Source organism: Paroedura picta, chromosome 10, assembly GCF_049243985.1.
Source record: "Paroedura picta isolate Pp20150507F chromosome 10, Ppicta_v3.0, whole genome shotgun sequence".
Lineage (NCBI taxonomy): Eukaryota > Metazoa > Chordata > Lepidosauria > Squamata > Gekkonidae > Paroedura > Paroedura picta.
The window spans coordinates 64,444,912-64,472,324 of record NC_135378.1 but is presented as its reverse complement, the minus strand read 5'-3'; positions in this window follow the sequence as shown (position 1 = coordinate 64,472,324).

Here is a 27,413-nt window from a genome sequence, read left to right as displayed (position 1 = left end):
TATTTCTTTGCAGGCTTGTGGCATAATAATTTAGGAGGAATCCTGGAGCCCAACAATTAATCCTGCTGTCAAATCTAACCAGATGGTGGTGGATGTTTCTTGAATGCAGACTGCCAGCTTTTGAGCAGAGGGAGGAACAAGGAAGTAGAGATGGGAACAACTAGGATTTTACTGATGGGAAAACCACATGATCAATCCACAAGATGTCACTCTTTCTCCAGAGAAATAGACTGGATGGTAGATTTTTTTTTCCCAGGCTGTAAAATGAGATAATAATAAGTACTTGGCCAACAACTGTGTATCTAGCTCACAATGTTTTGTTTCTAATATCGAGGTATGAGGGAGAGGCCATGGCTCAGTGATAGAGCTTATGTTTTGCAAGGAGAAGGTCCCGGCTTGATCCTTGGCATCTTCAGTTAGGAAGACTGAGCAGAAGAAGAAGTGAAAGAGCTCTAGCACCCTTCAGTCTGAGCAACAAAAATGACCTTGATGGACCAGCGGTCTTATTCAGTTTAGGGCAGTTTCATATCTTGGATTTTTGAGTCCACAGAAGAAGAGCCCATAGATGAACAGGCACAACATCCACGTGTGGGTTCACTCTAAACTATCTCTGGCCATATCAGTCAAGTATATGATTATCATATTACACAAGGTGCTAATCAAAGGAAACTGAACACAAGGAATATGGGGAACCTCCTATTCCTCACACTGGAAATAAAGACTTCAGTGTTGAATATAAATGCTCTATAACAGGGGTAGTCAAACTGCGGCCCTCCAAATGTCCATGGACTACAATTCCCAGAAGCCCCTGCCAGCATTCGCTGGCAGGGGCTCCTGGGAATTGTAGTCCATGGACATCTGGAGGGCCGCAGTTTGACTACCCCTGCTCTATAAGGCATACCACAGCTTGGGTTCTCAATAAGCAAGATCCAGTTGGAATCATTGGCAACTTGATTCTAAATATGGATCAGTTATGTGGCGGCATAATATCATTCTGCAAAATGGTGGATTAGTGTAATTTTATGATGCTTCATTTAAGCCACTATTCCATTGGGTGCTATGGATCCAGTTTTGCTTTTCATCATAATATTCCTCTGAGTGGGATACTTTCAAGTGAGTTCATCGCTTCGCATCAAGATAGCTGCACTTTCTGTGAAGTTTGGAGCCTTGCTCCAGCCTGAAGAGTCTTCATCAAATCTGAATAATAATTCTAGTTTTAATAAGATATTACTTTTTAGAAAAATTCCAAAAACTACTTTCTGAAAACAAATCTGTAAATATTGTTATAATAGAGTCTACACTGGGGGAGGAATCAGTCACATTTCTTCTCCCATCCCCAAATATCTGAACATTTTATGACCCACCAGAGTTTCTCATAAAATACTGTATGCTATTTCTTTTGGGCCGAGGCGCCCCTTAAGCTTATCCATCCCATGCCAAGAAATCTGTACTGGGTAGCACAGGGAGCCATTTGGTACAGATTAATACTGCCTCATTATTTAGTTTGGATGTGATAATAAAATTGTCTCACTGATCACTGCCAAGCTTCCCAATCATGGATCACTCTATTTTGAACAGCATGGCAATCCTCCTTTCCAGTAATGAGCTACAGCTGATGTCAATTGCTACCTGCTGCTGACTTTGACGGATGCTCCAGGCAGCAGCAGAAGCTAACGGAACTGAATGGGCTCCGCTGCTCCCTGGAAGAGAAAAGGATCACCTGCTGAGTGTCAATCAAGAGGGAAAGAGTATGCGATGGGCTTCAATACCGAACAGCTATTGAAAGGTCAAGATGGAGGAACAATATAAATCAAGAAGGACGATGCAGCCAGAACTGACAAGTGATATTTTGCTGGCAGAATAGTATTTGGATTCCTTTCCCTTTTTTTTCTTTGGGGCAATGACTTTCGGAACCAAGGCTTCTCATTGCATTGGACTTTAAGGATGGAGTTCAGGCTTCATGAGCAACCCATTCACATTATTATAATTTAATGCTTTTGATGATTAACTGGTCTCGGGGATGGGGGAGTGAGTTTCCTTTTTTAGTTTCCAGAATATTGTTTGTATGTTAAATAGCTTTTAATGTGGATTATCATTCCAATATGATGGCAGCTAGTGACTTTGTAAACCCAAGTGTGGCAAGGATTCTTCGGGATCACTTTCCTTATTTCAGACTAGAGGACAAGCCCGTTGCATTCAGGAATACAACGGGTGCTAGATTGGGGTGGTGGTGGAAGTACTCTTTGGATGGCCTTCCCCTCCCCCCAGGACCATGGTTGCATGTGGGGGAGTGCAGAATCTAACCTGGCATGCCAGATTAGAAGTCCGTAGTCCTAACCACTACACCAAACTGGCTCTCTGGAATAAGCTCCTGGAATTGCTAAGGGTCCTGCTGGAACTATCTGCAAGGCCTGTAAGGTCCCTGCTGGAAGCTTTCTGTAAAGCCTGTAAGACAGAGCTCTTCTGCCAGGCATATGGGTGAGGACAGGATGGGGTCTCAGAGTTCCCACTGACTGAAAGAGCTTTTTGACCCATGTGCTTAATTGGGGGGGGGGGGAGATTAGAAAGATCTAGTTAATGTGTTAGGGGTGTTTTAGGGGGGGGTTACTGTGCTTTTATTGTTATTGTAAACTGCTGCGAGTCTCTGGAGAGCGGCAGTATAAATAAATAATTTTGTAGGAATGAGGTGGGTTGCTTACAATAGGGAGAATTGGCAAACACACTTAAGTATCATGTGTCATCTCCTGAACACCCCAGAATATGTCTGGTAATGTAGTGGACTACAATTAAGCACTTTTGATGTTAAGCAACAACAATGGCTTATGTTTCATCAAGGAAGAGTGATGAAGCCAGGCACTTAGAACCATAGAGAACAATAGAATCATAGAGCTGGAAGGTACCTCCCAGGTCATCTAGTTCCACCCCTGCACAATGCAGGATACTCACAACTACTTGCTCACTCACAGTGACCCTAATTCTATGCCCAGATGATGCCCCCCTTCTCAGCATATGACAGGTGCAGGTGATGATAAATGAGCCCAGAACAATCACTGGCCAAGCTGGGAGCAGAGTGGATCTGTCCAACCAAGGCAGACATTAACTGGCTACCTAGTGCAGCCATTCCCTTGAAATATATTAGCATATTATAATCCATTTACTCTTGCGAGTCCCTTGGACTGTAAGGCGAACAAACCGGTCAGTCCTAGAGGAGGTCAGCCCTGACTGCACCTTAGAAGGCCAGATCCTGAAGATGAAACTCAAATACTTTGGCCACCTCCTGAGAAGGAAGGACTCCCTGGAGAAGAGCCTAATGCTGGGAGCGATTGAGGGCAAAAGAAGAAGGGGATGACAGAGAATGAGGTGGCTGGATGGAGTCTCTGAAGCAGTCGGCGCAAACTTTAAATAGACTCTGGGGGATGGTAGAGGACAGGAAGGCCTGGAGGATCATTGTCCATGGGGTTGCAATGGGTCAGACACGACTTCGCACCTAACAACAACAGAAATCCATTTACAAAGATCAGATATTTAAATGAAATGTTCTCTCTTCATTGAGGGGAGGGTGCCTGGGATAAATACATTTCTGCACATATGCAAATAATTGTAGTTATAAAAATCAAAACCGCCCTGGGCCATATGGGAGGGCGGTATAAAAATCTAATAAAATAAATGAATAAATAAATCTTCCATTAATTACCGCAGTTTCTAATGTTACAGTATACTGAGAAAGTGATCTCTTTATATTGGTTTTTACTCATCTTTTACCTCTTTGTTATTATAGTGTTCTTATCAGTTCCAACCAGATTACTTCCTTTTCACCTAGACATTTAGGTTTCAGGTTTCAAACATGAACAGAATCCTGTTATTTTTAGAGAAACATTTAGCCATGTGATTATGACATGTGCAGTTCATGTTTACTCAGCATGTGTACTCTGAAGAAAGTCCCATTGAGTTCAGCAGTGCTTAAATTAAATTAAAGTGTGCTTAAATTTATCCACTGGGTCCACTTTCACAGGAAAGACTAGAAGTTAATTAGTTTTTCATCCCTTATGTTCATGTGGTGCATGTTCACATTTTCCTGTGCTCTTGGGATACTGTGATCTCAATGTTGTTGTTGTTTTTTAAAAGACAATTGACTATTAATAATTTGTATCTATAAGTCATCATCTTAAAGATACAGGTCATGGGAAAATACCCATTCAGAGATATGTTAAATAGCCACTTTCGATGAACAAAGTAACAAATATGCAAATAACTGTAGTCATAAAAATCAAAAACAAAATTATATTAGGAGCCCTAAAGATAACCCGGGGCCAAATTAGATGTAACATGGAATACACGTGAGCAGTCTGTATTAGTACTGCATAGTTTAAAGAAAAATACAACTTCAGGCAGGTCTGAATTAGACAGGATTAGTCATAAATTGAAAGATTTTAATCTTTTTCCAATGGACCAATTTTCTGACCAAAATGCTTTCCAAACGATTCTCTTACTCACTGGCTATGCATGCATGTGCACACACAGAGAGAGGGTGGGAGGGAGGGAGAGGGAGAGAGAGCAGGAATCCATTGTTCATATTTTCTGATGACAGATGACACTGGTACCACATTGGGGTCTTACTAACTCAACTTGCCAGCCCTTAAAACCTGGCAGATCCTTATTTTACAAAGCTTCCCTCCATTTAATCCAAGGGCGTAAGGAATCAAAAGCAGTTTTATCAACTTCTTTGGGATCTGGAGGTGGAAAGATGATCCATTTTAGACCATTTCTGTGCTGGAGGCTTTGAGCTGGGCTGCAGGCTGTTTGGGGCAGTTTGCTCTGCCTCTTCCTGCTCCCTCACGGGGGAGCATTTCGCCTGATGCATCTCTTCTGCCTGGATTTGTACTCTCACATGGGAGCTGGGGTAGTGAAGTTTCCAGTGCAGAAACAGTCTTAGAAAAATTTAGATAATTTTAGAAGAGAGACTACAAGCTACATTGGAAGACCCCAGTGTCATGCTATCTTCTGAGTACTTCTATTGATACATTTATGCTAAAAAAGGAATAAAAACCTGCCTTGAGATCACTTCAGCACTGAGAATTTTTGTAAGGTCTGAATGTAGCCATCTCAGGTCTGTGCTAGAGTACCTGTCATGGAGGGAAGCAGTGCTAGGCAAAATTAGCAATTAGTCTTTTCAAGTAAAAATAAACACCACTAATGACCAACAGCATTGTGTAAATATTTGAAGATGTATTTGAATTTCCTTTTAAATGAGGCAATAAACAAGGAGTAACAGATTAATGCTAAAAAAGATCATCCACTTATTGAAGCTATTAGAGGGGGGATTGTTTTCTGATGCAACTCCCTGTTAAAAGAGTTGCATTGCTATTTTAAAACTTGTAATAATGAGCCACAGATGGTTTTGCATGAAGGCATGCCATATTTGTAGCAAAAGGGAAGACTGTCTCCAGGTGTGAAATAGATAATAGGCTTTTAAATAGCAATTTATTCTAAATGAAACCCAGTGAACAAACAAATAACATAGTTGCTTCTCAAATTAAGTTGGGTTGCATTTATTTCATTAGATCCAAAATCCTACTGTAAGGCCATTTCAGTTCCATATTATAAATATCTGAGTTCAAATGAAATACAGAGAGAGAGAGACAGAGAGTCATATTGTTACTTTTGGGGACAACATTCTCATAGAGATTTGGGGGCATTCATGTGCTACAAATAAGGGTGAAAAATCTTCCTGTTTCATTTCCTTATTGTTCTGTTGTTTTCTGTTCTAATCTTCTTTACATTCCTTGAACTATAAAAATTTCTAAAACTATTTATTTATTCAAAACAATTATTCAAAACTCACACCCGGCACAATTGTTTAGGATAGTTCAATCTCTCACTGCCCCGGCAGCAGGCCACAAAAACAATAGTCAATCAGATATCAGCTGTGAGGGATTTGAGAGTAATTTTGCAGACAAAATCTCAACACTCTGCCATGACCTCCCTCCAACCTTAGACACAGAAAGTGAACTAGAGGTCTCTTGGCCATCTTTGGAAAGAACACTGAGTATCTTCAGATGACTCACGCTGACTGAAGTGGACAGGATGCTAAGAGCAGCAAGGTCAACCACATGTCCACTAGACCCCTGCCTATCACAGCTTCTAAAAACATCTGATATAAGAATAAGGGTCCCCCTCCAGGAGATAATCAGCCTTTCTCTCATGAAGGGAGAATTCCCGGAGGGACTAAAACAGGCAGTTGTATGACCACTACTGAAAAGAACTTTAGACCCACAAGAGCCAGGCAAAAATGAATAAGTTCTGCCCTGACTGTAGAGAGTTTATGCCTTTCCCCCCTTGCCATTGGAAAAAAAATGGGCTTTGGAAACAATTGGCCCCCTGGCCCAACATTTTTGAAACTTGAGGGTTCTTCCAAGAAGAGGTTTCTACAGCAAATTTGGTGCCTCTAGCTCAAACCCCTGCCCCTTCCAGACCATGGGAAATTTTCATCACTTTAAACTTCCCTACCTCCATATGACCAAATTGTGTCCAAATCTCAATTTGGCAATTCAACTAAGGCTGATTCAAGCGATTTTATTTAAGGGGAAGTTCAATTCAGCCCAGATTTGTGTAAAAAGTGACATAATCAATGTTTATTCAGGTACTTTTCAGACTATCCAAAACAAATTGCACAGCCTTCTACAATGTTCCTTTGGGGAGATTTTAAAGTTAGATATGTCCAGGGGCTTATCATGTTTGGGGAAAGGCAGCAATCCTCCTGCCTGGTTGTTAAAATATGGATAAAATTGTTCAAATCATCCTGGAATTTATTCTTTTGTAAATCTGGGTTGTTAATAAGGCTCAAATAATCTGGGAATCTAGGCTCTGAGATCCCTGAGGGAAAAAAGCTCTCAACTAAATCCCTCTCAGGTATTTGAATGATTGATAGAGGAACTGTCTTTCATTCCTAACTGCCCTTTTGCTTAATTCAGGCTCCTACTATCAATCCTAAATCTACATTGAGATATACACCCGTACACAATCAGGGAACAAGCTATCCCAAAAATGGTGTCCCAGGGGATGGCCTTAGGACATCAATCCTGACATCCTTTTAAAGAAAAAATACTTTCACAATGACTTCTACAAACATTCACTGCTTGAGGAGGCTACGTCAGGTCTTTCTCCAGTGGCACCAGAGGATAACAAGAAATCTGCTTTTCATAGTAAATATTGACTTAAAATGATAGAGTGTGTACAACTGCATACATACAGAAGAAATGAATCTTGGGAGCGGGTATAGCATGAAGAACCGTGATACACACATACCCCTGAATCCCTCTCACAAATATATATGACATTCCAATACAGCTTCCCTAATTTGTTTTCAGAATCCATTCAGGCAAATTACTCATCCACCTCTTTCAGCTTCACAGCCCTGCCAGCACGCCCAAATATATCCAGTATTAGTAACTGATATTAGCAGTTTGTGATGTCTTCCTGCTGATCTTGCACCTGCTGGAACTCCATGCCAAATATCTCCCTCTCTACAATCTCTTGCCCTGATAATTCATCAGACAACTGAAGGGGCTGGCCCTTCTCCAGAGATATATACCAGCTGGCACTGTGTTTCACTTCAGTGTGGCTGTGGTTCAGTTGAGGCATGGCAGCTGTAGGTCAGGTTAGTTGAATTGTAGCTTTTCACGCCCTAGGGAATATGTATCATAGAACATACCAGACATCTTGAATGCTGCACAAACAACACTCAAATTATCAGTACCAGGGGAAAGAGGAGGGGTGGAGAGAATGAAGTCTTTCTACACCTGACAACTTACTCACAGCTGAGTAGAAGGCTAATATCTCCAATATTGCTACAGCTGTACCTCCAGCAGCTAGGGAAATGGGGAGGAGAATTTCATTTCTCGTTTACATACATAAAGTAGATCACTGAAAGGATGAAATCTTGTAATGCTCATGTCTATACTGAAGAGCAGTATAATAGAAGTCTACACATATACACACAGATAAAGTCAGAGGTTCCCCCACCTTGCATCTGGTATAACAGATACAAATTATGGATTCACCTCAATCCTATGCACATGGTACTTAGTTCAGAGAACAATTGTGGTACACAAAGAGGTTTATGGGAAAATACTGTACCAAGCTACAATCTCTGTGTACAAAGGCTCAGAGCCTGAGAAACCCAATGCTGGGTTGAATATGTGCATAGCCACATACATGTGCTCCTCCAGGGTGTTATGGTAACACTCTAAAAAGCAACAATAGATGGAAACTCTGATACGTTATATGCTGACACTGCTAAAAATAATTGCCTTCATAAAGTATAGTAATACAGAATGAACAGTGCAGAATAGTTCACTGTTGTTCCAATGAATGTCACCTTACAAAAATGAAATGTAATGGCAGCATGGTCAATTGTACTTCACCCCTTCTACAGTTCCATCTAGAAAAACTCCATGGCATGACCATTAATATCTTGAATTAAATTATATCTGAAAGGGATCTCGCATTAAAAAACTATGAACAAAAAAATAATTAGGCTGTAATTACTTGGTTCACAGGCAGGAAATGTTATCAATTTGAAGCTTGAGTAAACTCTGTAAGGTATTCAACTATATGACTTTACTGCTTTAATAAAGTTACCAAATTAATTGAAAGTCAGCCGGGCAATAGTTTTTAAAGTGTCTTTAATTTCAGTAAGGTTGCAAGATGGATTAACTGGACAGTGTTACTGTTCCATGATTACCTTAATACAATCTATTTCTTCCCTTTTATCTACAGCATGTGCTTTGTAACACATATCATTTTACAAAGTTTGTTCTTCATGCCACAAAGGATCCAAGCTTCGGGCAGAATGTTTTCACTATAAAATAAATGGTGCACTCAGTTTTCTTATTTACTAATGCTAAATTTCATAGAATCATAGAGTTGGAAGGGGCCACACAGGCCATCTAGTCCAACCCCCTACTCAATGCAGGTTCAGCCCAAAGCATCCTATAGCATCCAAGAAAAGTGTGTATCCAACCTTTGCTTGAAGACTGCCAGTGAGGGGGAGCTCACCACCTCCTTAGGCAGCCTATTCCACTGCTGAACTACTCTGACTGTGAAAAATGTCATATATACCAGTCACCTGCTCCTGTAGTAGTGGCTTTTTTATGTCAGTTTTTCTTTTTAATACAGGGTTAAACTATATCAAAACTTAAATGGACTTTGAGGAATGGTAGAGGACAGGAAGGCCTGGAGGATCATTGTCCATGGGGTTGCGATGGATCGGACATGACTTCGCACCTAACAACAACAACAACAAAACTAGATCAGACTTTCTCAACCAGGGTTTCATGAAGCCCTACCCAAAGAAGTCACAATGACCCTGGAATGGTTCTTCTGACTGGGTGGGAGTTAATTACTTTTAAATATATGTTTAAAAAAAATAAAACTGATTGTGATATGACCCATTCTCGCTCCCAAACTGGTCAGTCATAGGGCCTAGAGCAGGTAGGAAAGGGAGAGACCCCAGCCTTGCTGGATGAGGTTTGTTGCACACTGTGCCGAGATATAAGTACTCTCATTTTAACTTAACCACCAGAGCGGGGGGCCATAGTGGCATAGACCTGTTGCAGCCCTGTTTCTGGAGTTGAGGTGGTGGTGGAGGTGTTGGAGTAGCATATGTCTGCCCTGGCTCTGTTTTTGTAGGCTCCCTTTAGTGAAGAAGAGCAAACTGGTAGCCAGCCCAGAGTGAAGGTATGGTTCTGTTCATATTTCTGTTCTTTTATTTCCTGTGCTGTGAGAGTGGCCAGTAGGAGTGTCTGCATGATGTCACTTCTGCTGATATATGACTTCCAGTGGTGTGGCAGGAAGGTGTACCATATATACTAGTGTATGAGCCAAGTTTTTCAGCACAGTATTCACACTGAAAAAATGTTCCTCAGCTTATACGCAGGTGTATGCAGTAATTGAAATAACAGCCTGCTCCCAGCCAGCCAATTGTTACATTGCTTCTGCAAGCCTCCTGCAAGCTGAAGCTTGCTTGGTGTGGCTGCTTGTAGGACAGCAATGGTTTTACTGAGGGACTCTGATCTTTTTTCCCCCTTTGCCTTCACTTCTTCCAAACTATTCTTTTGGTTTCTGTGGGTGGGGTGGGTTTTGGGGGTGCTTTGGGATTTACTGTTTCACCTAATGTTTATTTCTTCTTTTTTCTGAGAGGCTGCATTATTTGCCCTTTCTTCTTGGGGTTGTGTTTCTTTTAAAAGTTGATTTTTACAGTTCTTTATTTCAGTGTTGAAACCATTTTTTATATCCCATAACCAATTTTACTGCCTGCCTAATAACTGCAAAGAACAGCTCTGAACATCTACACTGGATCTTTCCAACCGAGGTCTTCATGGAGCATAGCAAAATTTCTTAGATCTTCATATATATTATCTTTCCATTGCACAGTTGTGAAATAACAGTAGTTTGTAATATGTTCTAAGCAATTCCAAATTCATCCTTTGTATAAATGTACAATTTAATAAAGATAAAATTGGTGATTAAATAAAGGCAGCAATTGACATAATTAAGAGATATTCATGGCAAAGTTTTGGGTACCAATTATGTATATTTTCCTGATAATCATATAGTGCATAATGAAATTGTTGGGGCTAATCATGGTTGATGGCCCCACTGGGCCACAACAAATAATGTAGTGGCTGAACTACTATTCTGCAGTTTATAAAACCTCAAGGAAAGCAAGAACAATGACCTTGCTAGCAGACAGCAGTTTGATAATTACTGTAGCAGCCATCAACACACTCTCATCTTGCTCCATGATCTATTAGCATGATCTGTTAGGCAAGTTTGCTTCAGTCTTGCAGAAAGACTGATAAGATTGCCTTTTTCTGCATTCAGACTTTCCTGAACTGCTGCCAGAACTGTATCAAAACGGATATCATTAGAAAGGCATTTGGTTGCATGCAGCATGATGGTAGCTTCAGGAGCCCTCCTGCCTAAATTTTATCCCCCCATCCTCCACTTGGCAGCACTGCATCCATTGTTGCATCATAGTGGAACTACTGCTGCTTACTGGCTAATATACTGATCTATGGATCAGGATTCTCCCATTCCAATCTCAGCTCTGCAATGAACTCACCAGGTTGACTTAATCTTCAGCCCTCTACCAGCCATGCATCGGGATATTTCTATTGATTTGTTTTAAGAAAATACATAATAAAAACTTCTCTTTCATAACCTAAAATATCCCCCAAACTGCAATAGCATTCTTAATTGGGAAACCTGGATATGAAGTTGAAACAAGGAAACTCAAACAAAGAAAAATCTGCTTGATGCATTTTTTTTTACTGAAATGTGTGTGCGCTCTTACTTAGCTCTTTGCTCACAAACAGATGTGTTCACTTGCCCTATATTATATCTGCATGCTTCATAAATATACAGGTACTCACAACTATAGTGGAATAATAAACAGCCTTGTCATGGTTAAAGGCTTTACGTGACTGCACAATTTGTGACCTGCAAGCTGAGTATCATCTACAAACCATTTATTGTGGCCTAGCAGATGCTTGACAAATACACACAGTCTGCTGTTTTTACTGCCTACCCATGATTGCAAAATCAGGGACCATGTCAGGTATCTGGTAGTAAATGTACTAAATGACTTGAGGGCTCTTTTTGCTGCTTTGGATTGCAAAATGCCCAGGTTAAAATATATGCTTTAGAGGGACAGAGCTAGGAAGACCCCTGCTTAGAAATGGTAGAACTGTCAAGTGATGGTGGATATGAGATATTTTTCGTATCCCTCTGTTGATTTGTCATCAGTACAACGTGAGATTTTATTTTGCCATTTTAAATCTCCTTTGTGAAAACCAAGCCATTGCATGTCTCCACCAAACACCCCTTTCATCCATTTGAATTTAAAGTGTATAAGCCACTTGGAGAAAATGAAGTAATACGGCTAATCGAAATATAAAAATGCAATTTGAAGCTACAGTGAACTGAATAAAATATGGATTGAGATATTTTTATCATTATTATGAAACTCATTAATCTTACTTACGATTTATTGGTTTCAGTGCCTGAGAAGAATTGATCCCAGTAGCAGCACTTGATATATGTTTTTGTGATCTCTTCTAACTGCAGTGCTTCACTGGCTTGTTATGATTCCTCTTGTTTTCCGTTATACACCTGAATATTGGAATGAGTATGATTTATGTCTGAAAACAGTGCAATTGCTTCAGTCCATTGCTCATGTATGGTAGCAGTATTTATACTTTCCTCTTACTAACAAGAATTCCAACACAACTATTGCCCCAGGACATTTTTAATCAGATGTTTTATATATTGTGTACTGACAATGTAACATGTCCATTTACACAATAGGCTGACTTGAAATGAGTCCAAACTATCAGTTATCTATTCTGAAGACTGGAAAGGCGCTCCGTGGCTCTTTCACACCACCTGCTCACTGAGATTCCATAGACTTTAGACCCTCTAAATCAGGGGTAGTCAAACTGGGGCCCTCCAGATGTCCATGGACTACAATTCCCAGGAGCCCCTGCCAGCGTTTGCTGGCAGGGGCTCCTGGGAATTGTAGTCCATGGACATCTGGAGGGCCCCAGTTTGACTACCCGTGCTCTAAATCTATGTGCATTGCTCAAGGTTCTGTCATTGAGTCATAGTTCCACCACCAAACTGGGCCTTCTGTCAAAATTCTACCTTCATACTTTTGTGCCCAACTGGCTGTGCATGCAATTGTGGGTTGAAGTCAGTCATTTATTTACTCAGACTGGCTAAGTCTGACCCTTTCTGCAGCCTCTATCCCTCATTGCTTTAGTCCATGGCTGTCCCATGATTCATAGCTAAGGAAAGTATCTTTCCTGCTCCAGCCGAAACCTCCTACCTCCCATTTGCCCTATCCAGACTGGACTAAAGCCAAGAGTTTGTTTTTATACCCCACTTTGTACTACTTGAATGAATCTCAAAGCAGCTTACAATTTTCTTCCCTTCCTTTACCCACAACAGACACACTGGTGAAGTAGGTAGATCTGAGAGAGCTCTAACAAAACTGCTCTGCAAGAATAACCCCAGGAGAAGGGTGACTAGCCTTAGGTCACACAGCTGACTACATGTGGAAGAGTGAGGAATCAAACCCCATTCTCCATATTCAAGGTCACCATGTTGGCTCTCTAGACCTGATCATTCGCAGATGAATTTAAAAGCCTTTATCCACATTACAAAATGAAATTCCATCAGGGATGTTCCATTCCCACAAACCAATAACCACCTAACCAATGCACTTTCCAACATATAAACTCATATGATTCCAGCTTCTGTATTTTGCCAGGAGGAAATCAAAGGATATCACCAGTGAGGCTGTTCTCTTTTGTTATGAAGCTGTTATGTTTCAATAAACCAGCACAGAGGAAAAATCTCTGAAAAAGCAGATTGACAAAGTAGATTCACGAGTTAATGGATCTAATTTATTTCAGGCCCACATACATTCACTGATGCATCTAATCTGTAATAATGAACAAGGGCACTACACAAAGATGCTACACAAGGATCTGGTAAATGCTGCCTTAGTAGAGTGGTTCATTTCAAAAATAGAATGGGGCAATTATTGTGATGGACATGTGGGCAGTAGTTATTTGTACTGCTCCTTCTCCACATCCTTAACAGATGTAATAGAATAGGTTGTAATAAACATAAGTCTGATAGATGTAATGCCTGCCAAACATTCGATACATATAAAGGGAATAATGATTCTCAAAAATTGTTCTGATAAAGGATAATTCTCTAAAGTTGATACTGTAAAGCCAATTTTTCCATTTGTAAAGATGTAGTAGAGGCTGGCAAAAAAGGAAAAAAATCCTGGCCACAACTACTAAGCATAAAGTGAATTTTTGCCTTTACTTGTACTCAGTCAATAAAAGCCTTAACATTGATTGGATAGCTGACCCTAGTATACAGATGTGGCCATTGGTGTCCGCTGGTAGCTATCTAGTAAAATTCAGACTCTTGCAAGGGGCCAGCTGAGAAGCCCTCTGCTTTCATCACAGCTCCTTCTTAGATCACCTCAATGGTTTCCCAATTAGCAAACCTTTCCTTAGCAAGGGCTATTGTCTGATGATGTCTGGTGAGTGTTTAGCAAGCCTTATTGGGCATGCATAGTCACCTGAAACTCATCCCCTCCGAGATGGAGGCCCTATGGCTAGGGAGGATGAAGATGGGACAGGAAGTCCATTTACCTGACCTGGCTCGGATGCAAATTATGTGGGGTATTATACTACGTAACTCGCTGTGGGATGGCTTGGTTGATAGTGACAGGCAATAAATATTATAATAATAAATAATAATAACTTGCTGTAATGTAGCAGATAATGGTGACAGATTGCTAGTGACTCTGGCTATTAGGTGGGAGCACAAGGGGGAGACAGTTGGTAGATGAACTAAGGATGGGGGATCTATGAGTGAGAAAGTGGTAGCAGGAGAGGCGGAGGTTGCTACTCCCAAAATACGGTTCTCAAGTCTACTGCTACTCATTGGTTTATTACAAAGCTGTTGCTGATTTCATCAGAAAGACCCTGCTGCAAATATGTGCAATTCTCATTCAAAATATATATTAAGTTTTTAAATCATGTCCTTCTGCCAAAGAGTTTAGGACAGTTCCCCTTATTCATTTTCTATCCTTCAAATAAGCCTTTTATGGAGAAAAGGAGGTTGAGAGGGGACATGATAGCCCTCTTTAAGTATTTGAAAGGTTGTCACTTGGAGGAGGGCAGGATGCTGTTTCTGTTGGCTGCAGAGGAAAGGAGCAATGGGTTTAAACTACAAGTACAACGATATAGGCTAGATATCAGGAAAAATATTTTCACAGTTAGAGTAGTTCAGCAGTGGAATAGGCTGCCTAAGGAGATGTTGAGCTCCCCCACACTGGCAGTCTTCAAGCAAAGGTTGGATACACACTTTTCTTGGATGCTTTAGGATGCTTAGGGCTGATCCTACATTGAGCAGGGGGTTGGACTAGATGGCCTATATGGCCCCTTCAAACTCTATGATTCTAGGATTCTATGATCTTCAAATAAAAGATAAAATTGGCAGGCCGATTGGGCACCCCACTTGTCACTCTGGGGGAAGGGACCAATAGCCACCCTTCCCCAGCCCTTACTGCTTTATGTATAGCGCTCCCGTGGAGCGGTTACAGATAAACTTACTATTCCATATACCAAACTTAATATTCTAGTATGATACATTATATCACCACTTAATCTGTATCCTCATAGCGTATTTGTCCAGTTGTGAGTGGACACACAATTAATATCAAACAGATTTTAGAAGGCCCAGATAAAACTACAACTCATGGAACGTTGCATTATAAGCATTGAGACAAAAAAAATAATGCAAGTCCACACAGCATCTATCAATAGCCACAATTCTGGCTTTTGTTGATTGGAATATGCATATGAACATCCTAACTTGACGCACATATACAGAGTTCCAAGGTGGAGGGTAATTCGATTCCTAAGGCCCAATTAGACATGGGCAATTAAAAAAAATCCATGAGGGCCCAATCAAGTTGGCATGGCAGGATGAGGGCTAGTTGTGCCACTCCAGTGCCCTTTCAAGTGCCAAAATCACCACAGAGGGCAACAGGTGCAGGAGGGAACAAGGGCACCCTGATCCGCTGTGCTACAGGTGCAATCACTCCGGCTCAGGAAGATTCCTGTGCTACCACAATACACCTGACAGACCTTAGAACTAATAGAGTAAGGACACCAGCCTATCCCTGGAGCAGAAGCTGGGATCAGAGGTTAGAATTAGGATTGGCTTCATAAGCATGAAATGGATACACTTTTCCCACCCCTAAACCTCAGTTACCAGGTCCGTCTTAAAACATTGATCTGCTACTAGGACTCTGAAGGAAGAAAGAGTGTGGGCATGTTTGTCTATTCACAATATAAAGAGCAAAATCCTTATCTGAATTATTAATAAAAGCTGCTCTGGAATATGTCTTCACCCTGGCCTTTTTAAATCACTGGCAGAAGGCTTTCAAGGTTCTTTGGCTTCCATACTTCCTTGGAGACATTAGCAGCAGGAAGGCCAGGATATTGCCATAATCGATCAGCTTATTGTTTTAATCTTTGGTATTTCAGGTGACCTGATTAATCTCTTTCACAGGAAATGAAAACAGTCAAAGTTCTTCTCTCTTTTTCTCCCCATTCTGATGATGATAATGATGATGATGATGTTATCCGTTCAGTCATGTCCAACCATCGGCGATTCCATAGGAAAGTTTTCGCCACACGTTTCTGATAATGACTGCTTCCTTCTTATAATTCCAAAAGAGAGCTAAAAGGCACAAATCAAGGACATGGGATATTTCATAGTAACTGTTGCTGATGCCCATCCCATCCCATCCCCAGCTAAAAGGGATATGTTTCTCTATGTGATTTGGAGTCCACTTTTAAAAGCACATTGTGACATTTTAACACTGCCTTGTATCCAGTCATACTTGAAGCCTTATGGGTCCTCTATGTTTAGAAGACTTTTCACCAGTAACACTTTCCCATTGCAGATTTCCACTGTGCTACTTATGAGAGTTCTGATGACCTGATAGACCTAGGAAAAAAGCATAGATAGACTTAGTGGACTGTAGTGAGAGGGAGGAAAATTCCTGCTTGGCAGTGTATCAGATTGGATACAAGCCATAGAGACCAAGATGGATCTCCTGGTCTCCAGAAGATAAGAAAAACCTTGATTCATCAGATCAATAGTCCATCTGGCCCAACATTATATCTCTCAGACCGTTTATGCACTGGAAACTTCGCTGTCCCAGCTCCCGTGCAGGAGCACAAATAGAGGGGGGGGGGATGAGGTGCACTGGGCCAAATGCTCCCCTGTGTGGGTGCAGGAGGAGGTGGGGCAACCTGCCGCAACTAAAATTCCAGCCTGCAGCCTGGTATGAAACCTCCAGTGCATAAATGGTCTCACTGTGGCCAACAAGTTCGTCTGGATGTCCAACAACAGGGCAAGGCCTTCCCCTCATGTTGCCACCAGGCTCTAGCCTTCAGAGGATTAGTGCCTCTGAATGTGGAGGTTCCCCTCAGTCACCATAGCTAGTAGCCTTAGAAAGATTTATTGTCTTTGAGTTGGTTCTTATATGCCACTTTTCTCTATCCAAAGGAGTCTCAAAACAGCTTACATTTGCCTTCCCTTTCCTCTCCCCACAACAGACAAAGTTCCCCATGATGTTCTGGTGTGTAAATTGGAAGACTGCAGACTGGATTTTTGGATGGTTAGATGAATAAGGAACAGGCTAGAAACCCACACCCAAAAAGTAATTGTCAATAATATTTCATCAAGTTGAAGGAAGGTGAATAGCGAGGTGCCACAGGGCTTGGTTATGGGTCCTTTTCAACTTTTCAATATTTTTACCAATGATTAAATTTGCAGTAGCAAACACCCAAGAAGACAGAGGAAAGAAATAGGAAATGGAAAAGAGATGGGGATAAAGGAGAAATCCAAAAATTCTTGTGGCTTCATCATCTTACAATTGGGCCCGATCTGGCAGCTGGTACTATGCAAGTGGATTAAATCTAGTGGTCAGGACACCATAGTTTTCTAGTATAGAGGCTGCCAAGTGGAAGAAAGAGGGAAAGCTGAAGATAGGCAGAATATAGAGATGGGTTCACTGATAGGTGGTAAGGTGAGATGGAAGCTGATAAAATGGCTATGGGGGCTTTCAGGGAAGGAAAAAGGGAAATTATGGAGAGAAATCAGATGCCCACCACAAGTCCTTATGAGTTTCCCATTTGCATACTAATGCCAAAGACTCTACAATATTTGCTCTGGAAAGGAAAAAAAATACTCCAAAGTCTGAGTAGAAATAAATATATTATCAGTTATAAATATACTTTAAAAAAAGTTTGTTCAAGAAGTTATGGGCTTCATCTAAATGGAAATTTAAAAAATGATTGCATTTACAGCCTTTATGGCCTACAGTGATCAACTTTTAATACCAGGAGTTGTTGAAAATGTGGTTTTAGAAGACCAATGTGCAGCCACTGTCATTATGTAACTCACACTGAAGATTCTTTCATGCAAATGAGTTATTCCTCAACACACAAGCAGAATAGCTCACACACTGAGAGAGTGTTAATGCAATCTTGAGCATACAAATGACTAAGAATTCTTTATTTATACAAACCTCTAGTGTTTTCAATTGCATGAGTGTGGAAGCAGGCAGTGTTTGCTATTCTGGAAATATACAATCAAAGTTGTGTGTATATTGTTAGCTGACATTGTAAACATCACTATAATAGGAAAAAATCAAGAATTAACAAATTTGCAGATTATACATTCAGGGATGAGTCTCTCCTGCTGATTTTCAGGACAGTCTCCTGCCTTAATATAGTCCCATTTCACGTGGTTTTGTTCACACCGGTCCCATAATAGTACAGACTTTTTGGTGGTAAAAAGGGGACCCTCTCTTATCCTTTTCCCAGTTAAAAAAAAAAAAAGAGGTTGGATTCAACATTCCTAATACAAACAGGGAGAGTGTTATTACAATGTAGTCAGAGAGAATCAGGTTTAAAAGACAGCAGAATGATATAAGATAAAATTATTAGTAATACAAACTAGAATAATTATGAAACTCAATGATAATTAAAATCCAAATAGCCAGCTATGCAGTGAAACTCAATCCATCTACGGATGCAATCTGAAAAACATTTTCCTGGGAGTATGTGCCATTGAATGAGACTTACTTCTGAGTAGATCTGTTTACATTTCAGACACCCAACAAAATATAAACCAGAATGATCTCATATGAAGATTTCAGGGTTCTTTCCTCCTCTTTTTTGTGATGTGAGGGTGGTTAGTAGAGAGAGGAATGTGCCCCACAGAAAAGCAAAAACTGTTCAATAATTTACAGATTTGATTAACTGATTGTAAATGCTAGCTACTCTACAAGAGAAGCTATGACAAGATTAGAGCCCTCTTAATGACAGCGATATGTTGCAGTGTCATGGATTTAGAAAGCAATCTAATAATTTAAAAATAGGCAGGTTTCAGATTCATCAACTCCAGTTAGAGTAATTGGGTAGCAAGTGATGAGAATAACCTTTTGCCTAAGATTTAAGAGAGATCTTCCCAATTTCTGGATTGGCCGGTGGTCCGACTGTATTGAAGACTGTTTCATATGTGTGCATGTGTGAAATGTGTTTGTATCTGTAGAAAAATTAAAAAACATAACTTAACAAAGTGGAAATTGAAAACAGAAAAGTCTCTGTTGATAGGCGGATGAACTGTGATCACAGATCTGGTGTATGAATAACCATTGTGCTGTGTGTCACACATCACCCTTGCTTTCTTTTTTGTGTTTGTGTTTTTGTTGTTGTTGTTGTGGTTGAAAATAGGGTATTTACATCACTCGTTCTCCTACAATTCTCTTAATTGCAGATTATGTCCTTTTTGTTATTATGTGGACAACTCCACTTTTTAATATAGAATTTAACAAGGTTTATCATCTCTTCTTGTCATCTGTGTAATGACACAGTGTGTTTATGAACTACAAACAGCCTTGATTTTTCTCTGTCCTTGGAATGTTATACTTTTAGCAAGTTTTTAAATTTTTCTATACAAAAAAAAAAATTCTTGCCATTATGATCCATCCATCTCCTCTTAAGCATGGAGGTTACCTTACCAAATCTTCTTTGAAAAGGGGCATTTGGATGTGAAGAGTTATCTACCCTGTCTTCAGAGAGAAATACATTTCAGTCTATCATTCCCAATTACAGTATATGCTACCCTTCAGAGGGAGTGTCAGGATATATGTAAGGACTGAATAAGATTAGCATATATTGTAAAATAAGAAGCCAATAGCCCTGTTAAGTCCTGGAGATTTTATTGTTCTATTGTAATAAATTGCAACTCAGCAATTTCCCTTTCTAGTTAGGTCTTAAAGTCCCTTTGCAATAAAACAGCCACCTTATTTATTTATTTATTTATTTATTTATTTATTTATTTATTTATTTATTTATTTATTTATTTATTTATTTATTTATTTATTTATTTATTTATTTATTTATTTATTTATTTATTTATTTGAATTTTATACCTCGAGGTAACCTAATGCATGCTCTTCTTCTAACACTATATATGCCCTTAAATACCAACAATGTCCTTTTGTTCTCTAAATAGAAAAATTAAAAACCATAACTTAACAAAGTAGAAATTGAAAACAGAAAAGTCTCTGTTGATAGGCCAAAGAATAAATGGATACAAATCTGAAATCAAGATTCAAGACTGACAAACCTTCAGACACCTAGGACATTCAATGGGTGACCTCAAAGTTGCTGTTATATTAAAATGAAACTTCAGGAATAAGCTAGAAAGGAAATTGTCAAGTTGCAAATTATTAACAAACTCTGAACAATGGAATCCCTAGGACTTTATAGGGATATTAGTTTCTTATCTCACTACATGTGCTAACCTCATTTAGTCCTTACATATGTATTCTTACCAATCCACCAGAAGAGCCATACATCCTCTTTATTTTATTTTATTACTTGGAACAGCAGACTAGACTAGTACACTGAATGTAATTTCGAATGTATTTTTCTGGCTTGGTTCAGTCAATTGCTCCAAGGAAGATGTTGCAAGGTCACTTCCAGGTTTGAAAGGACACAAATGGAGTATAATAGAAGGATCTCAGGATTACTCTCAGTATTTCACAATTAAGGATACATCTGCCCATCAGTCTCCAATTTTGACATATTTATTTCCTTTAATATGTTTTCCCCTGGAAATAAACCAGAACAAATGGTAACTATGTAACCATGTTGTTCCTGTTTGGTCCTTGAATCTGTTAAACATCTTCATTAAGTTATAGAATTTATTGCTCACCCTCTGTCTATATGTATGGACCGGTAACATCCACTTAACTGTATCCGAGGAAGTGTGCCTGCACATGAAAGCTTTTATCCTGAATAAAACTTGGCCACTGGACTCCAACGGTTTTCTGTTGCTTCAGGCCAACATGGCTACCCACCTGAATTATTCTAAGTAATAATTAAATTGCAGAAAATGTTCCGAACTTGCTGTTAGGAATACAAGGAACACGGTGGACTTAATAATACAGCTTTACTGGCATGCAACAAGGTCAGGCTTATGAGACTGCAGCTTTGCCTGGCTCCTCAGCAGCTAGCTTTATGGCCCACCTGATGCTGATTATCTGCTTACTGTCCTTCAAGTCCCTGCTCCACAGGATCGGTATAATGGAAGCTATCTGTCAAAATGACAAGGATAACAATCTGCAACAAGGTATTTAGTGGGTCCTGCATCCATTCTGGAAATGCTTTTGCTCCACTTAGATACCATGGTTCTACCCTGAACTCCAGTTGGCTAAAACTCTGCCTCATTTTTCCATCTTTTAAAGCATCTATTCATTTTCAAGTATGAGCAATTGTGACATCTACAACTTTTTATCTCTTTGTCAGCTTTACCTTCCCATGTCACACCGGATTACCTGTATTATATCTGTACAACCAAACAAAGCTGTCAGTCCCAGACATGATCTCCATTTGCAAAGTTTCATTTTGTTTTGGCCATCAAGTTGCAGCTCACTTATAGGAACCTCATAAAGTTTTCAAGCCGAAGATAATAAGATAATAAGAGATGATTTCCCAAGTCTGCCTCTTGGTCATAACCCTGGCATTGCTTAGTGATCTCCCATCTAAGTACCAAACAAGGCCAACCTTCCAAGATATGGCATGATTGGTCTAGACTGGCCTATTCACATCAGGGGTATTTAAAAGGGACCTACCATTATTTATTTATTTAGACTTTTACTTACTAATTCAACTAATATCAGGGCTCTCTCAGCCTCACCTACCCCTCTCTCTCTCACACACACTGCAAATATAACAAAATAATTTGAATGGTATTGTAAGAGCTGTGAATTGCTATTGATTATTTCATATTGAACCTGGATCCAGTGTATATTTGAAATATTTTATATGATTAAAGTATAACTAGACTACAAGGGATAATATATCCCTCTATAGGCATATGTTTGTACTTTTTCTAACCTTGTTGAATAGCAAATATGATGTTGCACCGAGGGTGCGTGTTCAAATTAAGAATTTAAAATGAAACACTTTCCTTTGATCTACCAGGCTCTTATGCAAGCATTTTCATTTCCCAGTCATTGTTCTGTCTACCTTTGCTTGGAAATGAACATTAGTTTCCTAAATCCATTGACAGAGAATAGCCCAAATACATATTTTCTGTGTTATGAATAAATTATTTGATGGACAAGGTAAAAGGGAAGACTCTGATTTATGGTTTTAGAAAGGTTTTCGATTTCTGTAGATTGCTTTTCTTAATGAAGATAACATTTGCAACATCATACGATAAAAGAAATCAGTCATTTCATGCCTGTCCTTAATGTTAATGTAGAGAGCTTCCTTTCAACAGCAAGACACCATTAAAATAGTAGAACAATTTACATTAATTGTTACCACCTACGAAATTAAGCAGATCCTTTCTTGAAGAAATGAAAGCAATATCAATCGTAGGCTTTTCCATTTAAAACTTCTACGTAAATTGTTGTAGCAAATTCTCTAAAACATCCAGCTGAAATAGCTACAAAAATAAATTACTTCATAACATGTGAGTGGAAAAGAAAGCTTAGCCTCTCTAAAATCTGGATTGGTACATCATATTCCTTCATAACACAGGGGCTGCCCGCTAATAAGAAGTGATTCTTTCCTGGAAATTCATCTCAGAGGAAATAATCTGTACAGCATATATGACCTCAAGAGAGACCTAGAAGGAGCCCAGAACATGGATAAAATGTGTTAATACCTCACGTGAAGCCAGCCTACACAAGGATTCCTGAATGATGATTTGTCCATATAATTTTACTAACATACTGCAAACATCCAGGTGATAAATAGTTTAAAAGTATATATGCAAACTCAAAGATAAATAAACATTCAAATACAATACTCATATGAGTAATTGCTTCCTCTCCAAAAGGTGGAATCACTGGGAGGACTAAAGCATATGTTTAAGAGACATGTCTTGTAAGTTACAATGCCATCTGAGACTTTACATCAGGGGTAGTCAAACTGCGGCCCTCCAGATGTCCATGGACTACAATTCCCAGGAGCCCCTGCCAGCGAATGCTGGCAGGGGGCTCCTGGGAATTGTAGTTCATGGACATCTGGAGGGCCGCAGTTTGACTACCCCTGCTTTACATAGTCCTACACTAAAAAGGTGCTGTGGTGTCCATTTTAACATATATTTTAGCATATGGATATATGGTAGCTTGTCTAGATGATAGATGATAAATGATAAATGATAAATGATAGAGACAGAGACAGAGAGACAGAGAGACAGACATAGTTGCATACGTCACAGCTTGAGAACCATAGAAACCACTGGTATGAAGTTTATGGTCATATCCCATTGCTTTGGCAAAATAGGACAATTTAGTTCCTTATTCCATTCATTTATGAATCTTTTGCATATCACATTTATTAATTGACATCAAATGTTTATCAACAAATATTGCAGGTTTCATTTTCTATATCAATTCAAGGAATAAGGGAGATCCTGGAATGCTTAGGGCTGCATGAAGTAATGTTGCAACCACTCCTTTCTCCCAGGTAGCTCCATGCCTCTGAAAAAGCTGGCCCTGGTGTTTACAGAACCCTCTATAACAGTGGTAGACAACCGGTGGTCCTCCAGATGTCCATGGACTATAATTCTGGCAGGGGCTCATGGGAATTGTAGTCCATGAACATCTGGAGAACCACAGGTTGACTACCCCTGCTCTACAACATATGGGGTATGATATTTTCTAGTGATTGCTTCTGCTTGCTACAGAATCACCACACTGCAGTTTGCCTCTTTCAGATTCTGATATTCTCATTTCTTTATAAGGAACCCTAATTACTATCTTGAAAATGACAAGTTTTAGTCTTATAGTCAAACATTTACCTGCAAAGCAGTTTGGGGTCAGGTAATTTGCACGTTAAATATAGTAGTAATAACTTGAGGAAGACATTGTACCTTGCCTGCTGTAAACTGTAAACATGTTGTGTCATTAGGCAATGCACCAAAGCTTTTTAAAAAATACCATAACAGCTTTATTTATATACTGTGCCCTGCATAATTAACTACTAATGAGGCTCTAACTTTCACTGTTGTAAAGCCTCAATATGTATTCATCTTTCAGCAAAAACCATTCTGGATGTTTCATTAATGCATTAAAAATCCCTAGAATTCTCTTTTAATTAAAGGTTAAACTACCTCTACCTGAAGATATTAGTGGGCTGATATCCTTCCCAAAAGGGGAAAAAAGTGGAACTTTTCTTGTCGGTTGAAGTAAAAAACAAAAAACACACAAACAAAGTGTTTTAAAAATTAACAAGAGATGCCTGGTTCCTAGAAAAACATCTTTATCTCCCAAGATGCAGGCCAGACTTTCAGGGATCAACTTGCAGGGAACACAAAGTTGGACCCCCCCTACCCTTCACTACTCATGTGGCATGCTGAGGTCAGGAGAGGCAGCCCACAAAATAACTGACAGAGAGGTTCATCCAGGATGGCTCTGGACAAAGCAGGAGACACTGCAACAAACAAGCCAGACTGCCTGACCAGGAGCCATGGAAATAGCAGAAAGTGACAGCAGTCTGATGTGAACAAAGCCAGGAGTGAAGAAACTGCCTGCCCCACCCAGTCATCCACACCAACCAGAGGAGAAAGAGGGGTTAGGCTTGTGATGAACTGCAAGACAGACACACCCCAAATTCATGATGCTGAGCAGCCAGGAGGGAAGATTTTGCCCTAAGACATAGAATGGTGCATGATGGGGGCAGGACCAGCAGTTGACACAGAAGGAAACAGGAAGGAACTTAGGATAAGTGATTTATCAGTTTGGGTTGGTGGAAGAAGAGGGTAGGATCAGTCAAGAGGAGAGGACAAAAGAAAGGGAAAATAAGCCAGAAGGTCAGGTGACAGAGGACAGTGGAAAACTGGGAGAAGGAGTAGGGAAGAAGGGTTCATGCTGTAATCCTTCATGTGCTGGCATGCTGAGAGTGCAGGTAATGGTAATGGTAATGGTATTGAGCTGAACATAAAGATTTTTGGGGTCTGAAGACTGAAGGAAGTCTTGGAGTAGGGGGGAGGCCAGCCAAAAGAGGGTGCTGGACCCTTAAAGGACTCAAATGTCTCTACATCATGGTGGAGAATGTAGACACATCCATGCCACTGAAAAGGCCTGTACCATACTTTCCCATGTCAGTAGGGTTGAGAAGCAGGTATTCAGTTTTGTTGAATAATAGTTGACAAAACACCAAGCTAGGTGTTGTGGGACATAGCACAGCAGCAGAGGGTTTCACAGGCTACCATGATGCAGACCTTCTGCAAGGCCATAGAGCTAGCCAGGACTCTTGCCAACCCAGTGGAAGTGGGATTAGGAATGCTAACCCCCTCTTAGGTATAGGATGCCAGTCCTTGATACCACTGACAAAGTTGGAACCTGAAGACGAGATTGAGGCCTACCTAGAGGCCTTCAAGAGACCAGAGGAGGCTGCATAATGGCTTAGAGCTCAGTGGGCCTTTATCCTAGGGCCATATATGAGAGACCCAAGCAGTTCTCAAGGCAATGGAAAAGGCTGAAGTGGCAGACTATCAAAAACTCATGTCCTCCATCTTAGACAGATATGAAATCAAACCAGAATGCCACCAGCAGAAATCCAATTGTCTGTTGTACCCACCTGACAGCCAACCTCAGTCAGTAGTGTGGTCCCTGAAAGATAGACACATGGTGGCTACAACTGACAGTGACAGGCAGGCAGTGCATAGTTGAACTAGTTGTTTTGGAACAGCTGCAAGCGCCAGGAGAACACTAACAACAGTTGACCCCCTGACAAATTCCAAATTCCTGCTGCTACCTAGGTAGATAAGAGAGATTGTACATAAATTACATGCCATTCTTTCTCTGTAATGAATGCCAGATTTACTAATAATCCTTCTAATATTTTACCAAGTAGAAAATAACAGGTTCGATCTCCATGATTAGTAATTGACAGCAATCAATAACTGACAGTTCCTGGGAACTGTTTATCAAATGAAGAACATTTGCTATTAGGAATTCGAGAAGTCCAGTTTGCAAACAAAAATTAAGCCATTGCCAATTCAATGAATAAAATCTTGAACATTCTGATCCACCTCTGTGTATTCAATTGACAGGGAACAATAAAGGCAGTAGAAGACTGTATTGTGTCTAGAACATCTTTAGAAGAATGGAGCTTATGGTTGTGCTTGTGCTCTCTCTTTATTTGGAAATAATTTCGTGAAAATAGTGCTGCTTCCTTGTCATTGGATTTATCATTATACATTGACTAGGTTTTGTTAATGAATGCATAGTCTTGCTTAAGCACATTTCCTTCAACTAAAGGCTGCTTTCTAACATTAGGTGTGCCAGAGGGTAAGACTATACAATTTAATTCTCCACTTCCTTAATCCTTTGTGACTTGTGTACATTCAGAATCATTTAGTGTTAATTAAATCTTCAGCTTCACACCTTTTCTCTGGCAAGACTCCTGCGTTGTTATCAGCCGCATGACAGAATGGAATTCAAGAGATTCAGCTTCTCCTGTTGTATGGATGCAGTGAGGCAAAACGTAACACATGCTTGATCAGGCAACATCTATGCTGGTCCCCCATCCAATTGGGCTTTCTTGTACATAAACACGATTAGAGTTAATTTATAGTACAAAAGGATCAAGGTCTTAATGAGGGATTAGGTAGTTCTAATATTCATCTTCTTTGTCAATGGTTTTGATTTTCTGCTTTTGTGGTGGTATGATTGGTTCATTTCTGTTTCCTACATGTTGTACAGGTTTCAAATGCAATTTTAATGGCATTTGCTTAGCAGGAGGGCAAATTTGGGCCGGCAAGGAAGACGTGCACACACAGCAAAATAGTTTTTTTGCACTGAATTGGCCACAGCTTTATTTACCAGCTGGAGTGGCGGCGCAGCCAGGGGAGACTCTGGGCTACCTTATAGTCAGCCAACCATGAGGAAATTGGACCCCAGAGACAAGACCATGGTTGCTGAGCCCTAGACACCCCATAGCCACTGGGATCAGCGCAGGGAGAGCACCCATTGCAATTGGGGTTCCAATGGGTGTGAGCCTCTGATTGGCTCTCCCCAGCTTCCTGGTGATGTGAGCTTTCCCCCCCCCCCAACTGGGTGTCAGGAATCAGGCTGAGCCAAGCCTGCAGAGTCTGTGATAAAGACACATCCGAGATCCAACAGTCAGTTGGAATCCAAAGAGAGTTTCTTGAACAGAGTCCACAGAATGCTAAAGCAAGCCAAGATCTTCCTAAGCAAAGATCTTGATAAT